Consider the following 23,236-nt stretch of genomic DNA (forward strand, 5'->3'; position numbering starts at 1 on the left):
GAAGGCCCAAGCGGAGAAAGAACTCCAGCAAGCTCTGGCCACCAAAGAGGCCGAAATCAAAGAGGCCGATGAAAAGGCCTATGCCCAAGGTATGGCCGATGTCGCAGAAGATTATAAGCTTCAAGTCAGGCAGGCATGCAACAGGGGATTTTCCCTAGATTGGATGTCCCTGATAAAGAAGCTTGATCTCCCTGTTGACTCGCCCCTTCGGAATACTGATGCCATCCCTTTGCCATTTCCTCCTCCTCCACCTGAAGGTAGATCAGAATCTGATGCTGATGCTGAGGATAAAGATGAAGAAGCCTTGGTGAGAAAACCCAAGGATGCCGTCATAGCCAAGTCCCCTCCTCCTGCTGAGCAGGTTATGGACTTAACCTTAGATGAGGAGGGTGATGAGGCCAAGGAGGCAACTAGGGAAACTGCTACTGGGGAGCTATCGTCCAATCTTCTCCTGATAGAAAGAAGTGTTGAAGAATCATTAGCAGAGATTGATGCCGAGATACAAGCAGAAAAAGTGGCCGACGAGGTTCCTCCAGAATCGTCCGAGGTCCCAGTCCCTGCAGTGGCTAACATTGAAGAAGCTTGACCAAATTGCTTTTTATATTTTTTCCTTCTTTTTCTGTACTTTGCACTTTGTACTTTTTTACTTTCTGGGTAATGCAAAACACTTTCTTTTGGCCGACGTGGTTTCTTTAATATGTAACTGCAATAGTTCTTCCTCTGGATGTTTTGATCTTGTGATATTCTGTTGACTGCTTCTGCATAGTCTTGTACTTAAAAAAAAATCTTTTGTATGTTGTTTCCTTTGTGCAATCTTCTCGGGGTTACATACCTCGGGTATAACCATAAAACTTTTACTTCGGCAAGGTACTGTCCTGCAATCTTTTCATAAATTTCAACAAGTATAGAACATATATTTCGGAATGTAAACTTTTGCAAGCTTCTTCTTAAGTTTCAACAAGTATTAAATGGTAATCTTAGTCTTACCTACTTGTAAATTGCTACAAATTTCAACAAGTAATGAACAATATACTTAGCCTTTATTTTAACCTGTAACTTTCTGTATACCTCCGCGGGTGATCATATGTCGGCTTAACATAAACTTGTAAATTGCTACAAATTTCAACAAGTGTTAAGCATCTTCCCTAGGGTTTAAACAACCCACATATTGCTATGAGAACTTAAGCAATAACCTCGGCCTATCTTCGACTTGTAAATTGCTACAAATTTCAACAAGTGAAGATAAGGAATCAGCTTAATTCCAACTTGTAAATTGCTACAAATTTCAACAAGTGAATTAAGGAATAACATCGGCTTAAATTCAACTTGTAAATTGCTACAAATTTCAACAAGTGAAGATAAGGAATCAGCTTAATTCCAACTTGTAAATTGCTACAAATTTCAACAAGTGAATTAAGGAATAACATCGGCTTAACTTCAACTTGTAAATTGCTACAAATTTCAACAAGTGAAGATAAGGAATCAGCTTAATTCCAACTTGTAAATTGCTACAAATTTCAACAAGTGAATTAAGGAATAACATCGGCTTATCTTTGCCTGAGTTTGATATGTCTTCAATAAACATCCATGCATAACTTTATCAATCATATATGTTGAAAGATTCTGAAAAGACTTTATTGATGAAATCGGCCAAACAATGATGTTTATCTAATGATAGAAAAATTTCAGATTACAAGTATTCCAAGGTCTGGGTAATGCTTTGCCCTCATTGTCCTCAAGCCGATATGCTCCATTGCCTAGTACTGAAGTAATTCTGTAGGGTCCTTCCCAGTTTGGGCCAAGCTTGCCCTCCCTGGGATCCTTCTTGTTCCCGACGACTTTTCTTAGGACTAGGTCGCCAACTTGAAAATCTCTTGGATTAACTTTCTTGTTGTAAGCTCTGGCAAGCTGTTGCTGGTATACTGCGAGCTGAATTGCAGCTTTCTCTCTTCGTTCTTCCAATAAATCCAGGTCTCGGGCTAAGAGTATGTCATTGGTACCATTCTCTACTCCCTGGGTTCTGATCCCTGGGATGTCAATCTCTAATGGGATGACTGCTTCTGTGCCATAGGCCATGGTAAAGGGGGATTCTCCTGTTGATCTTCTCGGCGTAGTCCGATATGCCCAAAGTACGTTGGGCAACTCGTCCACCCACTTTCCTTTTGCTGCCTGGAGCCTCTTCTTTATTCTATCCAGGATTACTTTGTTGGATGCCTCTGCTTGCCCATTGCTTTGAGGAAAACTTGGTGTTGAGAAATAATTCTTGATCTTGAATTTTGCACAAAAGTTTTTGATAAGTTTGCTGTCGAACTGTGTTCTGTTGTCGGCAACTATTGCTCTTGGAATCCCAAATCTTGTGATATGTTTTTCCATATAAAATTCTTAACGTCCACATCTCGGATTTTGGCAAGAGGTTCTGCCTCTATCCATTTTGTAAAGTAGTCTGTTGCTACCAGCAAGTATTTTCTCTGCCCTGTTGCTTGGGGAAGTTGTCCGACCAGATCCATGCCCCATTGGGCAAACGGCCAAGGGCTGGATACTGGGTTTAGGTCGGCAGCTGGCTGATGTATCAAAGGTGCAAACTTTTGACATTGTTCACACTTCTTTACATAAGCTTCGGTATCCTTTTGCATGTAGGGCCACCAATACCCCTGGGTAATGGCCCTGTGGGCTAACGATCTGCCCCCAGCATGGCTTCCACAGATTCCTTCATGAATCTCGTAAAGAAAATCTTCAACCTGCAAAGGGTGTACGCACCTTAAAAGTGGTCCAGTGAACGACCTCCTGTAGAGATGACCTTCCGCTGTTAGACTGAATCTGGCTGATTTCAGCCTTATTTTATGTGCTTCTTTATGGTCTTCTGGCAGCTTTCCCTCTTTTAAGAATGCAATGATTGCATCCATCCAGCTTGGTTCAAAGCCCACGTACATTGCTTCTTGTTCGGTGCTCTGTTTATCTATGCTCGGGGCCGACATGTAGTCGATCATAATTGTCCTTGTTTTTCCAGTTTGAATTGAGCTGGCCAAGTTGGCTAACGCGTCGGCGTGGGTATTGTCATCTCGGCTAACTTGGAGTAATCTGCAGTTCTGGAATAGGGCTGCCAGTCGGATGACTTCCTTTGCATATGCCGACATTCTTTCGTCTCTGGCTGCAAATTCTCCTGTTGACTGGTTAACAATCAGTTGTGAATCACAAAAAATAATTACCTCGTCTGCCTCTGCTGCTGCTGCTAGCCTTAGCCCTGCAATTAATGCTTCATGTTCTGCTTCATTATTGGAGGCTTTGAACCCCAGACGGATGGATTGTTCTACAACTTCTCCATCTGGAGATATCAGCAGTACTCCTGCTCCTGCTCCCTGGCGGTTTGAACTTCCATCGACGAATAGTCTGAATGAATCGCCGATGTAGATGCTGCACGGTCTGAGCTTTTCTTTCTCTTGCTTTTTTGTCTTTGACTGGGATTCTTTTTGCTTGTCGGGGTAATGCTCATCTTGGCTCGACGGAGCCCGAGGTGTGATGGCTTCAGGTGTGAGTTCTGCGACGAAGTCGGCCAAAACTTGGCCCTTTATTGCTGTTCTTGGCCTAAATTCTAGGTCAAACTGGCCTAGTGTTACTGCCCATTTTGCTATCCTTCCTGTTAAGTCTCCTTGATGTAATAAGGACTTCAGCGGGTGCTCTGTTAGGACCACAATTTTGTGTGCCTGAAAGTAATGGCTTAATTTCTTTGAAGCCATTACCAAGGCTAGCATTAATTTTTCCAGTGGTAGGTATCTTGTTTCTGCGTCAGCCAAAGTCTTACTTACATAATAGACAGCCTTCTGCTCCCCTTTTTCCTCACGGATTAGCACTGCACTGACTGCGTGCTCAGAGACTGCTAAGTACAAAAATAATTCCTCCCCTGGAATTGGGTTAGAAAGGACCGGGGTTGTGGTCAAGTATTTTTTTAGGTCGGCTAAGGCAGCTTTCACATTCTTTTGTCCATAGGAAGTCTGTGGCTTTTTTCACCAGGTTAAAGAAGGGTCTGCACTTGTCCGAGCTTCTGCTGATGAATCGGTTTAGGGCTGCGGCCCTTCCAGTGAGCACTTGAACTTGTTTTGCCGATGACGGACTCTGTAGTTCCAGGATGGCCTTGATTTGGTCTGGGCTGGCCTCAATGCCTTTTCTTGTTACCAGATATCCTAGAAATTTACCTGATCCAACTCCGAAGGCACACTTCGAGGCGTTGAGTCGGAGCCGATATCTTTTGAGTATGTCAAAGACCTCTTTTAGGTCGGCAAGATGACCTTCTGATTTCTTGGTTTTTACGACCATGTCATCGATGTAAACTTCTACCGTTTTGCCAATTAGATGTTTAAACATCTTTGTCACTAACCTCTGATAGGTTGCTCCTGCGTTTTTCAGTCCAAAAGGCATTACCTTGTAACAGTACAGGCCTTTCGGGGTGATGAATGCGGTCTTCTCCTCATCTGGTGGGTACATAGCAATCTGGTGGTACCCTCTATATGCATCTAAAAAACTCATCCTTTCATGTCCCGAAGTGGCGTCTACCAGTTGGTCGATTTTGGGCAGGGGAAAGCTGTCTTTGGGGCAAGCTTTGTTGAGGCTGGTAAAGTCTACACAAACCCTCCACTTGCCATTCTTCTTTTTTACTACTACTGTGTTGGACAGCCATGTTGGGTACTGAACTTCTCGGATGGCCCTGGCTTCAAGGAGTCTGTCTACCTCTTCCTCTACTACTTCGACGTGCATTAATGTCGGCCTTCTGGCTCGTTGAATCACTGGCTTTGCCGATCTGTCGACATTCAGACTGTGGCAAGTGACCTCGGGGTCAATGCCAGGCATTTCATAGGGTGTCCAGGCGAATGCCTCTATGTTTGCCCTTAAAAAATCTTCTAGTTCTTTTTCTTCTTCTCTAGCTAAGCCTGAGCCGAGAAGAAAAAATTGTTCTTCGTCGCCCTCCTGGACGAGGATTTTCTTTAGCGCCTCTTCGCTCTTCTCGGCTGGTTCTTTCCCGACGTCTTCTAGGACTTCCATGTTTTCATCTTCAAATTCTGTTTTCTTTGGCTCCCGTATACTACAGGTGGACTTTATTGCTGCCATGGAGCAATTTTTGGCTTGTAGTTGATCCCCTCTGACTTCTTCAATCCCATGCTCTGTTGGGAACCGGAGTAGTTGATGCAACGTCAAGGGAACTGCCCCCATTGCATGCAACCACGGCCTTCCCAAGATGATGTTGTATGGTGAGGGTGTATCAATTACCAGGAATTCCGTCCCGATCTTCTTAGTGCCGGCTTGTACTTCTAAGCTTGTTGCACCCAGTGGCCATGTCGGTGTTCCATTAAAGCCGACCATCGGGCCGCTTGATTGTTCTAGGTCATCGGGGTGAAGGCCTAGCTCTTTGTAACATCTGACATACATGATGTCACAGGAGCTGCCTTGATCTATTAGGATGCGTTTTACTTGGCACTCCCCAACCTGGAGGGATACTACCAAGGCATCATTATGCGGATGTTGGACCAGTTCTAGGTCGGCTTCAGTAAAGGCTATCATTGGCCCTTGGCATTCTTCTGGCCGATGTCTCTTTTCCCCGACTTGGTAGATATGCTGCAAATGTCTTACCCTCTGGGTTTCTCCTCTGACTTCGTTTTCGTTGACCCTTGAGTGGATCACATTAACCACCCTCGGTTCTCCTGCTTGTGGTAGCTGTGCTGGGGGAGGGGGTGCTGCTGGTGCTTGAGGCAACCTTGCCTGCTCTTCCCTTGTTCTGGCCTCATCGACCGGGTCTCTCAGAAGGCCTTGTCTTACCAGGTCCTCCAAGTGTGCTTTTAAGGCTCTGCAACCTTGAGTTGGATGCCCTTCTTCATTGTGGTAGGCACAACGTCTGCCAACGTTCCTTCCCATGAATTCCCCCGGTGCTCTTGCCGGAGCCCTGAAATAAGGTTGATTTCGAATCCGATCTAAGATTTTATGGATTGGGATCCGGAATACCGTGGTTACCGCCTGTTTATTTCTTAATTCTATTTCTTGTTTGGTCGGCCCATTGTTGACTCGGCCTCGCTTTAGCGAGCCGTTTCCCTTTTCTTGTTTCACCTCTTTGTTTCCCGATGTATCTTCTTCGGCCCTGGCGTATTTCTCAATTCTTGCCATGAGTTCTTCCATGCTTTTTGGAAATGTTTTTGCCAAAGACTTCCGTAGAGGGCAGTCATCTTTCAGGCCGTTCTTAAAGGACACGACTGCTACTTCCTGGTTGCATTCGGGTATTCGGTTGAACACCTCGTAGTACCTCTTCGCATAGGCCCTGAGGCCTTCTTCCTTGGTGATTCGTAGAGCCATCAAAGCATCAACCCTCAGGGGTTGCAGCTTGTTGGTCACGAATCTGGCCACAAACATCTCGGCCAAGCCTTCCCATGTCTTTATGCTTCCTTTTGGTAACTTATGGAACCAATCAGATGCAATTTCCCCAAAGGATGAGGGGAATACTTTACAGAGCAACGGCTCGTTTCCGCTATATAATGCCATTGAATTCAGGTATAGCCCAACATGAAAGTTTGGATCTGACTTACCATCATAGATTTGAAACCTCGGCATACTGAATCTTTTGGGCGGTTCGAATTTGTCCAGTTCCACCGAGAAGGCTGTCTTCGGTTTTACTGGTGAGTTTACCTCGGCTTCTGCATTCTGCTGCCTCCTCTTGAGGTAGTCCCTTAAGTCTTCTTTGCTCCTCCCTGGAGCTCGGCTGTCTTTGGATTTTAGTCTTTTCGGTACACTGCTTTCGGCCTCGTGGTGGGTCCGTTTGGATCTTTCTTCATGGGTTGTGTCAAAATGGAGTTCTTGCCCCTGAACATGTTGATGTTCTTTGGGGTCTGGATTCTTCATGTGGTGTGTCCTTCGGGACTCTTCTTGCCTCGGCTTTTCCCGTCCGACTTCCCTGGAAGGCCGGTGAGAATGCCTTCCGCTCCTGGTATGCTGAGGGACCTCGGGGATTGTTTTTCTTCCACCCTTCTGAGTGTTGTTCACCGGCATCGGCGTATCTTGCAGCGGGTATGGTGGCTGCATAACGTTATTCTGCATCATGAAGTTGACAACTGACTGAAGGTCCGCCAATTTGTTTGCTAGTTCTTTCACTTCCTCATCCCTCCGTAAGCACCTGTCCCTCTATACCTGGAGGTTGTCTTCATTGTAGTACTTTCCTTGGTTTGTTCTTTTTGACGTGTCGCATTCTGGGATGACGTCGTTCTCTCTGTGACCCTGGTCACGGGCTTCTGCACTGTGGTTGTCTCCTTCTATGTCAAGGTCAATTGGTCTGCCACTCCCAGTGGAGGCGTCATCTCCAATATTTTCCTGCTGTCCGTTACTGGCCATCTATTCTTCCTTCATTCCCACAGACGGCGCCAAATTGTGTGAGTGAAAATCTGACCACACTGCCCGTTTAGTGATCTGCTGGAGAGCACAGGTAGAATAGATGGCTTTAGCAACCTGTAACAGAAAGGAAAAGCTCCGGCGGTGGTTCTTCCACCCGGGGGCACTTCGACGATCAAGTCAGTATATCTCTCAAAGATAATCAAGTATTAAACTGAATACTCAAAACATAAATTGCATACCTTAGACCCACGGGGGTGCCTCTCTTTTATAATATACTCAATCCAAGTCCCACTAGAAGTATGACTTTTATGAACTTCCAATTTACTGTTTACTCTGGACTCTTTAAGAGATAAAGATAAACTCCCTAAGAGCTTTATCCTTATCTTGGTTAAGTCCCCTCTTTGCCTTAGGACTCTTGCCCCTTATCTCGGATTCCGATATCTTCGGAGATGACCTCGGCTTCTCCGAGATTACCTCGGCTTAACTACCAGGGCACGTGGCACCTCGGCTGACACGTCGGCGTCACCATGCCACGTGTTGGTATTCAGAAAATATATCCCCACAAGAACCATACTGAAAATTACAAATAGACTGAACAGAAATACATGATAAAATAAAAGAGGTATGTTTTCTATATTATTATTGCTTTTGGACAATGAAGATTTTCTTTATATTGTGTCTTTTGATAAAAGAAAATTTTGAACAAAGGTTTTTTTTTTTTTTTTTTGGGAAAGTTGGTTAACTTAGGGTTCGTTTGACAATATCAACATTTAGTTTAAAAGTCAAAAAATCACTAAAAATGTTGAAAAATCAACAAATTATATAAAGAAATTAAAATTTTCATTTTCATTTTTTTCTCAACCTTTTGCGTGTCTTTTTAGAGAAGAATTAAAAAGTTATTCCAAACATATTATTTTTTTAACCTCATGTTTTAATAAAAAAATTTAAAAAATTATTAAAATGATCTGTTCTCAAACGATATCTTAAAATCAAGTGAGACATTTACATAATGATATTTTTATTGGCCGATGGATGTTTTTAGTGGTACTTGACTAGCAATTTTTTGTAATAGATATTTTGACTAGGTGTTTAGACAAATAACTTAAAAATGTGAAGGCTTTAAAAAAAGAGCCTTAAGCAATGATTTCAATGGCCTATAGGTTGGACCGGGTATTGCAACGACTTTCTCCAATTCGTCCAATTCTTTTCTTTATTGAACTTTTGGGGACGAGTTGGCTACGGAATTCTTTTGTCCCACAAACCTTTGGTGATGAATTTTTCTTTTTTAGTGATGGAAAATGTCGTCACTAAATGTGTATTTATTGCAATCAGAAATTTTGCAAAGACAAATATAGTCCGCCTAACAGCTGGTTCCAAATGAAGTTATAATTGAATTTGAGTTATAATCGCCACTCTATTCTATGAAAGAAAGAAGGAAAAAGAAAAAAGAAGAAGAAAAAACAACTCCACTATCTTGAATTAAGATTCCAGTTGCTTTTGGGATATGCTTTATAAGGTGTGCTTATTTAATAATTTAAATTGAGGCTGGACATCATCTTACAGGTTGCTTTTCGGAATATTTATTTTGAAGAAATGTCATTAAAATTGAGGTTTCTGTATACAATTAAAATAATTTATCAAGTTGGTCAACTTGCAATTTACTTGTTAGCCGTCATCCTTAAATAAATTAAGCTCAAGTTTTACAGTATGTTTGCAATTTGCGTTTCTGTAAAAACAAACAGAAACACAAACCTGGTTTGGTGGGGTGGGGTGGGGTGGGGTGGGGTGGGGTTGTGTTGGGTTGTATTTTCTGACTGGGGTATAAATGGTGGTACCTAAATAAAGCATATTGGAGAGGAGAGTCATTATCGTAAAGTGTCACCATTGTACTGTTTTATTTTGTAATAATAATAATATGAAGAAGAAGAAGAAGAAGAAGAAGAAGTCGTCGCATGTAATCTGAATACCAGATTTTCTAGAATCACAGTAGATACTGAATTTGTCAGAATCCTTTGTATTGATCTTAACTACGCAGCCACCCCCTAGATCTTTAGAAAATGAAAGCCCTAGATTTTGTTTTGTCATACTTATCTTAGGTTTTGATTTTTATTTATTTATTTTCAAGTATTCAGATCAGATCATATCATGATATGAATCTTCTTCTGCTCCCAACGTGTTCAACTATGCTTAACACTCTTTTAACTTCTTTATGATTGAGACACGACACCCCACTTCTTCTTCTTTTTTCTTAATATAAAATTAACTGAATTTGTAGTTTTCATTTCTTATTATATATGTAGACTGGGTCAAATAAGGTAGTAGCTTCTATATTTATACCATTCAAATCTGCAACTTTGAATGGAGTTCAATGAATTATAAAGTCAAATATAACATATAATTATTATAAAAAATAATTTAATGTGACCAAATTATCAATATCATTGTCACCGCCACCCAAATTCATCATCCCATCTCCATTCACATAATTATTAGTGAAATTTTTTTTGAAACTTTAAAAAGTGTTTTTATTAGAAAATATTTTTTACCAAAATAAATGGAATAAAGTAAAAGAAAAAAAACCATAATTAAGAAAATGAAAAGATTAGAAACCTCCGATTGGTTGCTAACAAAGTGTTATTGTCTTGGTTTGTTCAAGTAAATTGTTAGTCATGATTACAAATATATTTAGTTGATAAAATAGATTTTATTTTTGTCTCATAATCTCATTTTTTGATACGCAAGTGACTGCCATAGGCTGCATCAACATAAATTTGCATGAATATCTAATTAGGAGCCGAATCATATTCCCGATACGCTTAATTGATTTGGTAATTCTACGCTACAATGAGACACACTGTTTTATTTATTTATTATTAATTATTTTAAAATATATAGTCAATTGATTGATCATTACGTATCTGTTTTAGTAGATTCGGCACTTAGTTGAGATTGAACTAATGGAGCAAAGAACCCTCCATGACTTTCTTACTTGACTCCTTATTTGATAAACTATTGGATCTATTTTTTGGTCTAATTTTAATGATCTGAACCGTTTACATTTTAGAATTTGTCAGGTACATCATACCTGTAAAAAATCAAATTGATCGAATATCGAAAGAACTAAAAACTGTTTATTGAAAAAAATTTAATAAACTATTTTATTGTTTAATAAAACTTTAGTTCACGTGGTTTTTGATATTCGAACGATTTGATTTTTTTGCAAGGATGATACACATAACAAATTTTAAAATATGAACGGTTTGGATCATCAAAATTTGACCCAAAAGATGACCCAATGGCCCATCAAGTAAGAAATTAAATAAGGGAGTCAAGGAGATGATCCTTGCTCGAACTAATAAACAGCAGAAATTAAATAGGGGAGTCAAGGAGATGATCCTTGCTCGAACTAATGAACAGCAGGCCGACATGCCTAGCTAGGGCTACAAAATCTTGGATGACATTAGGTTTGTATTTAGAATTATGATTTTGGTGTGAAATTATATTTTGAGTTTATAAGGTTTGGAATTATGATTTGAAAAGAGAGAATTTGTTTGGTTATGTATTTTAAATTGAATTCTAAATTAAGTGTTGAATTTTTTAAATGAATGTTGAGTTTATGAAAATTTATTTGATTATGAGTTTTGAAAAAAGTTTTCAAAACTTAATTCAAAAACTTATAACTCATAATCAAACACATAAATCAAAATTCTATTAAAAATTCTATTCAAAGTTCATAACCAAACTCTTTTTAAAATTCAATTAAAAAAATTATTTAAAAAATTAAAAAAATTCTCAAAATATTTTTTTACTTAAAATATTAAAAATATATATTATTATTTGTCAACAAAAATATTCACGTAGTACTTTAAAATTACTTTTGATTGTATATTTGGTTGGAGTTTTTTTTAATTGTTTTGTTTAAAAATAATTAATTTTTCATTTTTTAAAAATTACTGTGACAAATTAATTTTTATTTTGTTAATTTTAAATAAATGTCCAAATAATTTATCATTTTGGTCTCAAAAAAATATTTTCTATATTTAAAAAAGATCAAAAATAAATATAATATCTTTTTTTTTTTTTTTTTTTTTTTCAAATAACAAGTGCCAATTGCTAAAAAAAAACACACACACACATTGTTCTGGTAAGCCGGCCAGACGTTTGAGGGAACAACCGGGTAGACCCAAAAATTCAAAAACTGTCTAGAAAGATGTCCGGGCAGATGACCAAATAGACCAAAAATTCAAAAACTCTCTAATTTACCAAATATGTTTTTAAAATGTGTTTTGAAATTGATTTGGTATCGTGATTTGAAAATTTTAATCAAACAGAGGATTGATTATTAGTGTGAATCATTGTTTGAGAATCAAACCAAACACAACCTTGAATTTGAATGTTACAACTGAGATTTTTTTGATGATGTGGGGACATATTTTTGGACTATCCACGTGATTAGTCGAAGTGTCAAGTTGGTAGTCTTGAATTGTTGAGATATGGTGTAATCGAAATTCGAGATGTGCGGATAAGAGACAAGAGTCCTGGTGATGGTGGACTGCCTATTTGGGTAACAATAGACTCTTGATATTCTTGTATGGGATAGAGTCCTAAGTGAGACTTCTATAGGGACAATGACACTGTTTATTATAAAAGCAAGGCATCCCATGGGTTTAAGATATGTTTTACAGCTTTGTGATTTTGACTGACTTATGTTCTCGAGTGGGCGAGCCACTGTAATTTGTTGTTTTCTTGTGTGTAGATGTTAGGGTTCTTTATCCTATCGAGTGTTCTTTGACTTTATTCCTTGAATTTCAAAGATGAAATTCAATTAATCTTTGACTTTATTCCTTGAATTTCAAAGATGAAATTCAATTAATTGTGAGGTCGGATTTTAACACCCACACATGACGTATATGTATGCATCATGCACAGTTTTAGGCCTTTTAATATCTGTGGGATGTCACTTCATACAACTATTTATATGTTTTTTATTTTTATTAGTAAAATTATTTTGTATGATTTTTATTTATTTATTTTTATAACATTACTCTAAAGAATTTTCATTACATTAATCAATACTTATTTCCCTCTCAACAACTATTTATATGTTTTTGTTATTTATTTTTTTAACAACCATAAACATTATAATGGAGAGAATCTCAATCATATATATATATTTTTTGTTTTGGGACAATCCAATCATGACATTATCATTACTCAAATTGGTCAACTTTGAGTTGAGTTTGGCAATTATTATTATTTTTAAATAATTAAAAAAGATAATTGACGGAAGAAAAAAAAAATGGAGTTGGTGTTGTTGATAATGGTGATAGCTGGGGGAGAACAAAGGCGGAGATAAGGGGTGGTGGTAATATCAAAAAAAAAAAAAAAAAAAAAAAAAAAAAAAGCAAATAAATTTAGAAGCAGCTGATTACAAGAATGAGATTAAAAAAATATTCAGCTCAGACATAGTGAATTGACATAAAACTGATCAACTGAAAAATACATGGCTATTTAATTTTCATAATAAAGTCAATGTTACTAATAATAATGATCACTGTACAATTACGTGTGAGTTATAGTAAGTGCTAAAACATAATGACTTTGGTTATTATACTGTGATTAGTAAGTATTACAGAGTAATATAGATTTTGGTGTGATGATGATCACCCATTTGGATCATAATCAAAAAGATACATACAATTTACAATTACGCATACAGATTGCACGCGTCTGTGATATACAAAGATTGCATGCTGTGCATCCTCCTCCTCCTCCTCCTCCTCAAGTCACCCCTTTGAAAATTTTGGTGCACTTATTTTCTGACTTTTTTTTTTTTTAATACCTAATATGTAACATAGTGGTGAGTTGACCTTGTTGGGTCATTTAAAATAGAATATGTATAGCTGTTTTGGGACTTTGAAATAAAATAATATTTTATAAATAATGCATGCATTTGAAATAAAATATAATTTAATACATGAATTGAAGTGCTTTCTTTTGTTTATTTATTTATTTATTTAATTTCTTTAAAACTTTAAATTTTTAATAAAAAAATATCCAAACCATAAGTGTATTAAAAAAGCTATCATGTTTTACCCTTATTTGCAAAAATGGAAACTATACGGGTCTGAACATACAGGCTTTCAAACAATTGGGATATTAAAAAATTAAGGGCCTAAAGCAAGAGTTTTATTGACTTCATGGTTGAGCCGGCCAAGCATGAAGCCACTCAAAATCACACAAATTAAGTTTGAGGAGTGATTTAAAAAGCCAATGTAAGACAATTTTTTAAGAGAATAACCCAAGCCCTTCTTCAAGTCACTAACACGGTAGCTAGGCTTAATTATTGCATGATTGGATAATTATTATTTTGTAAATGGTGATTCTAAAACCTGAATATCCAAATACTTCCCTCCAACAGCAAATTTAGATTTCATTTAAGAACAAATTAAAAAAGTCAAAGTCAACTTTTAATCTATTTTAAGTCACATCACCTTTTACATAAAAAAGTTAAAAAAATTAAAAAAGCAAAAAAGTCAACTTTTAACTAATTTCCTAAATCACACCAATCTCACACATTGAGATAGGGTTCTCACATAATAGAGGGGTGGGTGGGTGTGTATAGAGAAAAGTTTGAAGGGGCATTTAAAATTTGAAAGCACCCTTTTTGTATGTAAAACATTTAATTTGGATCGGAGGATTGGAGGGGGGGGGGGAGGGGGAGGCATTACATTTTTTTTTTAATTAACACAGTTTGTTTCTCCTTGTGTTTGTGTTGGAGTGTTACCAATATTTCATGCAGCGTTTTAATTAAAGGAAATAATAATAATTGAAGAAAATGTAGTAGGCTCAGGCTGTAGCCTCTCCCCACCCTCCGGAAAGAACTGGGCCTGGGTTCTCTAAGGAAGAAGATTTGGGGCCCTTAAACCATCATGGTTTGGGTGGGGCCCAAACTTCCTTCATTTAAAAAACTGTTTTCTACGTTAGAGTTTGGTGCATTCAATTCAACTATCTTTAAATTGAAATTGAACAGTGTTCAATTTACTATTTGACAAATTTTTTAATCTTTTTTTTTTTTGAACAGGATAGTTTTTTTTTTATTTTTATCGGAAGAGATATTTCATTTAATAAAGCCAAAACGGCAATTACAAGAGTCCATTTAATCCAAAACTTACATCAAACAAAGGAAATGCAAGAAGCACCCAGGAAGAAAACTATGAAAATATTCGGACGTAGTGCTCGTATTGCAAAGCAGAGTCGATCATAAAAGTTCGACAATAGAACATGTCCGAAATAATTCATAGATCCTAACCACAACGAGGGTAAACTAAACAAATCCGCACAAATAGACTCTAAGCACCAAACAAACCCAGAAACAACACAAATCGAAAGAAAGAAAAACAAAGAAAAACAAACAAAAGTAAAAAACCAAATTTATATATATTTATATATCCATTGTAAAATAAACGTGAATAAGAAAAATTTATTTATCTCACTAATGTTGTTGATTATCCAATCTTACACTAATTTGATAAATTATTAATTCTCTTACTATTAGTTTTGCTAATGAAAGAGAGTCTACAGTTATAATACCATATAAAATTAAGGGTGAATTACACTAACAATTCTTATAGTTTGAGACTCGTGTCATTTTGATTCTTGATTTTTTAGTTGTGACATATTTGACTTTTAATTTTGAATCTTGTTTTAAATAAGGACAATTGAAGATATCATTGCTCAATTTTAAGGGCAAAGTCATCAATTTGATAAAATATAAATTAATTTGACAAAAATAAATGTCAAAAAAATATTTTTGAATTTTTAAAATTATTTCTACTCACCAAAGATAAAATTATGTAAAATTGAAAAATCTTTTACACATTTATTTATTTATTTTTTTACCAAATTAATTTTTATTATGTGTTTAGATGATGATCATGTAATAAGTGGTTATTTTTATTTTCATTAAATTAGTTTCTATTTTTTCAAAAATCAAAATATGGTGACAACTTTGATATTATTATTAAATCAATCTATTAAATTAAAAAATATAAGACTAAAAATATTTCATATATTAAATATATCGATTACACATTAAAATCTAACCACCACTCATTAAAAATATTAGGCATATTTTTGAGTTTACAAATATTATAAAAGTTAAAAATTATTTGAAAATCCTTAAATTTTGTTCAAATTTGAGAACTCAAGGTGATGACGTTGTCAATCTTGGCTTAGGCAAAAAAAAAAAAAGAAGAAAAACATAACTAGTTTGTTGTCTCACTAGGTTTGCATAAATAAAATTGGACCAAATAGGCTTAAAAATAGTCTGCAAATATTTAAAAGTCTATATATATTTAGAAAGGAAAATGATTAGGACCCAAAAATATCATTATTAAATTTATTTCAATGACAATTACTAGGGCTGAGCAAGAAATCCGTAAAATTCGTAATCCGATCCAGTCCAGTCCAATCCAGTAGGTTTGGATTGATTTTTTGAATCCGTGGTTCGGTTCCGGATTGAAAAATTAAAAATCCGTAGTTCACGGATTGGATCCGGATTGAACCCCACGGTTCAGGATTGGAACCGATCCAGACTGTATAAAAATAGTCTATATTTTTATTATACGCCCTCATACATAGTATCTTCTCTTATTTCATATAAAACTTAAATCCAAACATAAACTTGCATAGTATCTTCTTTTATTATTTTTGTTTACTAGTTTTTAGTGTTTATTTGTAATGATCTAAATACTTATGGTGAAACTAATTTTCTTATGATTGTTTAAATTCTTGAACAATTTGTCCCTATTACGAAAAAACATGTTGCTATTGTGAAACTAATATGATTCTATATTTATATTTTTATGAAATTAAAGTGTTATAAATATATTTTTTATTATTTAATTATATAAATCCATGGTTCTAAACCGATCCAATCCGTATTTAAATGGATTGGTTCGGATTGGTTCCACGATTTAAACGGATTGGATTGGTTCCAATTTTTCAGGATCCGTAGATAACGGATTGGTCTTGATTTTACTCCAATCCGATTCAATCCGGACCATGCTCACCCCTAACAATTACATGTCAGTTTTTGATTAGCTTAAAAACAACCAACTAAAATCCAAACTTTTGCCATATCAGGATGAATAAATTTAAAAATAATATTTTAAAACTCTCAAGCATTACTGTTTTGTGACGACCCATCACGTATAATGATTAGTATTTAATTAATTAAGGAGATTTAAAATTTAATTACCTCTAATTTAATCTAGGATTTACGAAAATTATGGAGATTGATTCATATATGATTCTATGAAGAAATTATTTTGGAATTAGAAATTGAAAGCCTAAATGGCTCAAGAAAGTATAAATAGTGAATTGAATTATTTAAATTTTGAGTATCGGATCATATGGGAATTTAATTAAATATTCGATTCAGATCTATAAAACTAAAATTTGATTAATTGGGTCCGAATTGGAGTTAATTAAGTTGTACGAATTAGAAATCAAGATTATTATGAATTAAATTTAATTATGAGGTGTTCAACTGAATATGTAATTTATTGACTAAGATTTTGAAGTTTAAGTTGAAATTGAAGGCCTTAATAATTTGGGAGATCAAAATTGATGATGACAATAAGTTTAATTTAATATTTGGAGCCTTCGAGAGTTTGATTAAAAGCTGATTCAAAATAGTAAAGATTAAATATAATTAATTGGGCCTTAATGGAAGTCAAATTAGACTAATTAAATCATGTAGGAATTGTAATTAGTTATGATTAATTAAGTTATGTACTAATTATGATTAATCAAGACTAAGGTCCTGTTTGGTAGGGCTTATTTCTAGTTTATTTCAGCTTTTAGCTTAAGTTAAGATATTTTGATATGTTTGGTTCAACTTAACAATACATCTTATAGCTTTTTATAAGTCAAAAATCAACTTATTCGTTGAGTGGGGAGGAAAAACTTAATTTATAAGTCAAAAATCAACTTATGTTTACAGTTATAAGGTATAAACTGTTAAACTATAAGTTATAATCACTTTCTCACAACTCTACCAAACAGGGCCTAAGTGATATTTAATTATACTAATGTGTAATTAGTGTGCTAAAGTAATCCTAGCATACCATCACATGAGTTCACATTATAAGGACAAGTGTCCCACTAATGAAAAAAATAAAATAATTAAAAAAAGATGATGAATGAAATCAAAGGATGGCCTTCAATCTGCTGGAAACAGAGTTAGAAAAAAAAAAAAAAAAAAAAAAAGAAAGGAAGAGAGAGCACGGCTGAGAGAGAGAGAGAGAGAGAGATCGGGAGGAAGGGGAAAAAAAAAAAAAAAAAAAAAAGAAAGAAAGAAAGAGAAGAAGAAAGCCTTGTGGGATACCAAGACTCATGCTTAAAATTATGAAAAATTCATCTTCAAGTAAGAAATTCCATTATCTTCTTAGTATTGTTTAAATAATCTAGACATAAATTGATTTAAGATGAATTTTGAGAGGATTAAAAATGAAGATTTGAGAATCAATTATATAAATTGATAGAAATTGGGTTTGCATGTAAAATCAAGTTCGGTTGAAGATTATGAGTTATGATACTTTAAATTTGTGAAGTTGAGTTTAATTTTGAGAATCATTCTTGAATTGTGTTATAAAAATTACATGCAATAATGGTGTATTGAAGATTTGATCCATGCAATGGAATTAGGTTCAAATTTATAGAAATTAACTTAGAAATTAATCACTTTGGGTTTGAATTTAGTTGTCTTAACGTGAAATTGAGCTTCAATTGTACATGCATTATGAATTTTTTAAGAGTGTTGAAGTTTAATTCATGTTTTAAAATTTGTGGATTTGAAATTGAGTTTGATATGGAGAAAATAAATTAAATCTAAATTAGGATAAGTTAGAGAACAAAATTATGATTTGATTTTGATTTTAGTTTTGTACATACAACTGTTATTCTATAAGTTTTATTTTATAAGTTTTATGGTTTTAATTTGATATTTTGAAAGGAATTAGCAAGACGGATAAAGAAATTAAGTTAGGTTCAAAATTAAAGAAGTTAATTTGGGAAATTAATCATTTTGGGTTTGATTTTGAATGTCTTATACGAATTTGAATTTTATTTCTACATGCATGTAATTTGGAGGAATTAAAGAATTAATTCATGAACATGGTTAAGGTTAATCAATATAGAAATAAATTATAATTTATATTTGAAAATAAAAAATTAGTTTGATTTTGATTTAAATATCTTACATGTAAATACTTTGAAATGACTTTATAGCTTTAATTTATATTTTATAAAACAGAGAAGAAAAATGTTGGAATTAGTATATTCATGAAATTATTGGTTTTAATCTTAATGATTGAAGAGATTTTTATATTAGAAATTGGAAAATTAGTCATGGGTTCATCTTTATTAATAAAATTACATGTTTAAATTGGTTCATGCAAGAGCCTAAGTTTTGGAATCAAGATTAATAAACTAAGAATTAACATAAATTAATTGGCTACATCGTGAGTTATTGATTAAGTAGTAATTTATTCAGAAACCAAGTAAGAAATTAGTCTATTTGAAAAAAAAAAAAAAAAAAAAGATGTAGTAATAAAAGAATATATGAAATGAGAACCCGGTTTATTTGAGTAAAAAAGAATAAGTATAGTAGAACTTCGGGTTACTTAGACAAGAAAAGTTAAGTTTGATCAAGAAAGTGATATTGTGTTTCAATGTGTATATGTTATAGGCTTGTGTAGGTCACGCGCTATCGTTTGCCTGATTTGTCTGAATTGTCTGCATTATCTGATCTACTAGCGGAGCCATCTGTGAGTAACAATGTTGTAAAGTTATATTCAATTATAATTATTTCCTAAACGATTGGTTGTACTGTTTTCTGAAATGACATTGTTTACCAAATGAATGTTTATCCTATTTTATGAACTATACTCGTGGCATCCATAGCGACTGACTATTACTGTTACTGCTACTGCTACTGTTATAGAGATTTCTGTCAGTTCCTATCCTTGGAACTACTGCTATTGTATTGATGGACATCAACTGACTGTTCGGTCTATTAAGACCTACTGTACTGTTCTACTAATGGATGTACCACGTATGACTGCTATAATTTCTAAATGACTGATATGACATGAAATATGAAACATTGATCGAATAACTGATCTATAGATGCAATTGACTGTTTTAATTACTGAAAGGACATTCATTCTTAACCCTTTACACATTCGTTATTCACTGGGATTTAGCTCACAGTTTCTTGTATATATGTAGGTGATCAGGCACTGGAGCAAGGTTAGGGGCGTCAGCCTAATTTCGTTTTGTCAAGCCAACCCACTGTGCCTCACTACGAGGTTCCAAACCGTTATTGTAAAGGCTTTGTTTTGGGTGGTCTAAATCCACATCTTTTGAATGAATGCCATATGGAGTCAAGTGAATGTTTCATAAGTTGTTTTGGCTTTGGGATTTAATTCCCCGACATATCTTTTGTTTTGTACTTAGACGTGTTTTGGACTTTAGTTTTTACATATATGTTGAATATGGACTTGGACTTATGTCTGTATTGGTATATATATATATATATATACAGGCTTATGTTTTAAAATTTACAGGCTTCTGCTGGCCCCTCCTATTGTATAATTGTTATTACTGTTAAGCAGGTCTTTAATAATCACGGATTACTGGCCGGTTACGATGTTAAACCCTTAGGGACGAGTTTGGGTCGTGACATGTTTGCACTACATTTTATTTTTGTCGATTATGGCAAAGTTCAATTATGGTTTGTTAGGTATTTGTTATTAGTAATCCCGTTTAACAAAACTTCTTTCAATTGTAATTTTATTTGTTTCTTTATTTCAGTGAGGCTTTGAGTATTTAGATGCGAATCCAACTCGAATTGTGCCTTGTAGAGGAGTTTGTGATGTTAATTCTTTTATGTTTGTCACTTTGCTGACTATGTTGGGATCGAGCTGGGAGTTGCAATCCTTTCAGAAGTTTCATTCGCCTGTAAAAGTACTGAGAGTTGTTTTTTTTCCGCTCGAGCGTCAATCCATGTTCTGAAACACGCGTTTTAGTCACCCCGCTCGAGGGCCATTCTTATGCTCGAGCGGAGATCGCGATTCTGATTACTATAAATCTGCGTTTTAGTCTGTTTTTAGGACACAGCTTCCAGATCTTTTTCTTGGTACTAGGGTTTTTTCATCTAGAGCTTCTTTGCTTGTTTCCTTTGATATCTGTGAGAGTTTAATCATAAATTGAGTGGATTATATCAAAGGGTTTGTTTAGTTTGTTTTATTCACAAAAGAGAGAGTTGTTCTTCGATGGTAGATTCTAGAGTGGCTCATCATCGTGGATTCGATATCAGCGTTGTGGATTTAACATTGGGCAAAACAATTTCGAGGTGAAGACGGTGGTGGAAGAGACATATAGGGGTCGGTTCAATACTGGCGTAGATTCGCTAAGTAATTAAGGATACACTTGTATAATTCTTTTTTATCTTCTTAGTGGATTGTTTTGTGACTTTTGCTAGTGAGTTTTTTTTTTTTTTTATCACAGTTGGGGGTGTTCCAATTGTGATTTTTACACGTTAAATCGTTGTGCTGATTTGTCTTTGATTGTTTGATTGAGATGGTTGTTTACTACTTAAAATTGATATATAATCACAAATCAATATCTCGAGAATTTTAGATTTCTCATGGTCTGTCGATTAAGACCATAACTATTTTTAAGAATAACATTGGCTATATTTATTTTTATTATTATTATTTCTGTCGACAAGTATGCGAACATGGCGTAACAAGTATGCTAGTAACGTAGCATGAAAGAGATGATGATGTGGCTTGAAAAGATTAAATAAAGCCAATAAAGATATTTGTTGAAATAAATTAGAAACCATATGCTAAAATCGAAGAAATCAAGATAAAATTTTCAACTTTCTAAAAACCTCTCTTTCTCTCTCTGAAAACCTCCTCCCCGGGCCTCATTTTGGGCCGGCCGGCCGCCGCCTTCGGCTATGGTGGTTGGCTGGCCCAGTTCTTTCTTGTGTTTGTTTGTTAATTTCCTTTAATAAACTTGATTTCCCCCATTATTTTCCCACCTTGGTATGCTTTGTGGGCTGCTGCGGAGTTGTGGTGTGTTGTTATCATCAAGGAATGCCTGGATTAAGGGTCATTATAGAGGAGGAGGTTGGTTTGGACTGGCTCGAGGACGTCCAAATGTGGTTAGGATCTTCATTCGTGCGCTCTTTCGCGAGTCGGAGCTTGAGGGGTGAACTATGGTTCAGAATTATGTAGTAGTATCGATGCTTTGTTTGGGGTATCATAGGTGTCATTCTGCTTCTACCATAGTTCTGTCTGGTGTTCATTCGAGCGCTCCTCTTCGAGTGGGAGTTTGAGGGGTGATCTTCGTCCAGATGTTTGGAGGTGTCTCAACGATTGATCGGTGTTTGGGTCGTCATCTTACGAGTTTTGTAACGGTTGTGTGAAGGGAGGAGTCGGCACAGAGGTGGACATTTCGGAGTAGTTGGCCAGCAAGGGGTTGGACAAGGAGGCGTGGGTGAGTTTGGGTTAATCAATGGAGGTGTGGCCTTGGTTGATTCCGGTGGTGTGGCCTTGGTCATTGGTCGTTGGCTATGGAGTTTTTCCGGTGGGGTGGACAGCAGCATTGGCGTTGGTCAGCAGCATTGTGTATGAGCTGTCTTGGCGTGGTGTATGAGCTGTGTTCAGGTGGGTGGATGGCCTTGGGAGTGCAGCATCATAGGCGTGGGTGTAGGGAGTGCAGCAGCAGGTGTGTAACAGCATGGGAGTGTAACAGTGTTGTCTGGAGTGTAGTAGTGTTGTAGCTGTGTAGCATGGGCGTGTAGCAGTGTAGCAGGTGTGTAGTAGCATGGGTGTGAAGCAGTGTAGCAGCGTAGGTCTTGGGCTATTGAACTTAGGCGAATATAATATTCAGTTTCATAGGCGTGGGTGGTTGGCCTTGGGAGTGCAACTTGGCTGTTAGAAAAGTTTTTTTAGTTTGTTGTTTAGAGGTATTGCTAGAGCTGTTTGGGTTTTTTGGTGGGTTGATTTTGTGGGGAATCATGTATTTTAATTTCTGTTAAGTCCTTCTTAACTTTTATGTTTAAAAAAAAAAAAAAAAAATTGTGAGGCCAAGGGGTTGGTTGTATGGTTGCGAGTAGCAGTAGTAGGGGTATTTTGTACCTTCCGAATCTCTCTCAGTGCATTTCATCTTCCTGTACCTTTAATTTCATATTGATGAATGAAATTTTTCTTTGCTGATCAAAAAAAAAAAAATCGAAGAAATCAATATCAAGTCAAAACACAAAATCTGCAAGTGGTTCCTATGAAGATATGGGATATGGTTGAGTGGAGCAAACATGAGGTAGCCAAATAAGTATAAAAGGAGGACTTGAAGAATGATCAAGAGACATCTCAATCACCAAATACACTCATAAAGAGTCTATCTAAGAGTAGTTTAACTTAGTATTTTAAGAGTTGATTAAAATTAGTAGATTTTTCCAACCCCTACTTCTCTTCTTTTCTTCTATCGATTGACGTATTTCTTGAATATTCTGTTTCTGTTTAAGTTCTTGTAACTAGTGATAAGTGATAATTCATTCGAATTAATACATATTCTTTTTTGTTGTATTTCTTCTTTGCCTAATTACCTCCGGAGAAGTCCTTAATCTGTTTAAGGCATAGAACTCAACCACAAAACTTGATTTTTATTTGTGTTTACTTAAAGATTGGTTTAAACTTGTCGATCAAATCATTATTGATTAGACATAAACTAAATTTTTACCAACAATTACTCATTTGTATTGTATGGAAAACAAACTGACCGTCCAGAAAAA

This window comes from Camellia sinensis, chromosome 13 (genome assembly GCF_055761805.1).
Source record: "Camellia sinensis isolate YWXY chromosome 13, ASM5576180v1, whole genome shotgun sequence".
Taxonomy (NCBI): Eukaryota; Viridiplantae; Streptophyta; class Magnoliopsida; order Ericales; family Theaceae; genus Camellia; species Camellia sinensis.